This window comes from Triticum dicoccoides, chromosome 5B, assembly GCF_002162155.2.
Source record: "Triticum dicoccoides isolate Atlit2015 ecotype Zavitan chromosome 5B, WEW_v2.0, whole genome shotgun sequence".
NCBI lineage: Eukaryota > Viridiplantae > Streptophyta > Magnoliopsida > Poales > Poaceae > Triticum > Triticum dicoccoides.
In genome coordinates this window covers 527,501,115-527,502,873 of record NC_041389.1, presented here as the reverse complement: position 1 = coordinate 527,502,873, position 1,759 = coordinate 527,501,115, and positions in this window count along the sequence as shown.

Here is a 1,759-nt window from a genome sequence, read left to right as displayed (position 1 = left end):
CCCTCTCCTTGTCCCCTCCTCCTTCCCCAAGGTGATCCACAGCGAGGAGAAGGCTCGATTTTTCTGTCAATCTGCTCGCCGACGGCGGCGGCCTTCACCGACGACAGGCGAGTTCAATTCTCGCCAAACCCACCACACACACACAAACACGCGGCCATGTACCGGGCGGCGGCGGCGACCATTTCCAAGTCCTCCTCGACGCAGCGGCAGCAGCTTACCCGCGGCGGCGGCGGGAGCGAGCAGTGGCAGTGGGCGCGTGAGTATGCGGCGAAGGAGGTCACCTTCTGCGTCGGCGCGCACACCGCTATGCTGCGGTGTGTCAACGACCTCATGGACGCCGTCAAGGTCACCATGGGCCTCAAGGTTCGTTCGTGCCCCCCTCTCATTCCCGATCAGAGCGTGGATCTCTGTTAATCTGAGCCAATGCATCATTTTTTATTCATCTCATTGAAAAAAAAACAAGATTTGTGCATTACCAATGTAAATGTACAAGATCCTGTTGAGTTTGTTGAATGTGAAGGGGCATCATGTTATAGATTTGTGCAAGATATTTACTGAATGTAAATGTAAATGTTTACTGAATGCAAATGTTTGAAAATTTATGGCTTATCAAACTCCAGAAACTACTCTAATGGGTGCAATCTCTGCTTCCTTCCTTCCTTCCCTGGCTTTCATTTGGTGAAATAATGAATGAACTTCTTCCTTTTCAACAATTTTTTACCTCTAAATATCTGAATATTTTTGCACAAGTACAGTTGCAGTGGACTGCATCTAAAGATCACTTGCTGAATTATTCACATGAAGAAGGTAACAACTTGTGTCATTACTCAGAAGAAAATGATGATCTACTGGTCTTAATAATCTTTTGATTGATGAACAAAGGACTAGTATCATCTGCTACTGGTAAAGCTACTAGCGTTTCCAGTAATGCATGCAAAGAGGCAAGAGTTAATGATGAGATGAGTACTCCAATGCTGATCAGCAAGGAGTATGCAGTGAACTCTATTAATCCAATGCTTCAAGGTAAATCTAACTATGCTTGAAACTGAAATTTAAACTGAGTATGTAAATTATTTTTTAAAATGCTCTAAGCTAATCCAAGTACTGAATTACTCCTTGCTGGAGTACTGTTATTTTGTCACTGCTGTCATTCATATCTATGCTTTACCGAACCTACGGGGTCACAAGCTTAAGGTGATCATGATCTTTTGTGTGTGAGTAGAATGGAAGTGATGAGAATATATTTATGTAATATCTGAAATAGTTTCGAGAGGTTCTGGAAGCGTTTCGGGGTCACCGGAAGGGTTTTCAGTGAATATCGGGTAATACCGGGTATTACCGATTAATTATATATAGGTGGAAAATGTTTTCGGGGATGTTAAATTATATATATAATGCTCTGATAATGTTTCTGATAATTATATATTTAATTTAATATCAACGGGCCTAATAAGGCCAAGTGGTGGAAGATCACTTGGGCCACAAAGGCCCAATAGGGGTGGCGCCCCCTTCTCCTCATGGAAAGGGGAGATGGAGGTTGGAGAGGGATTCCCCTCCCCTTGGCCGGACACAAGGGGGAGACTTTCCCCCTTGCGTGGCACCCCCCTCCCCTCCCAACCTATATATACTAGAGGATTTCCACCCTTTTGCAACACAAGTTTTGGGAGCCTCCTCTAGTTGATCTAGTTCTAGTTCTAGTTGGTCCTAGACTAATTAGAGCTAGCCCTAGCCACCTCTAATCCTCATAATTAGATGCCCT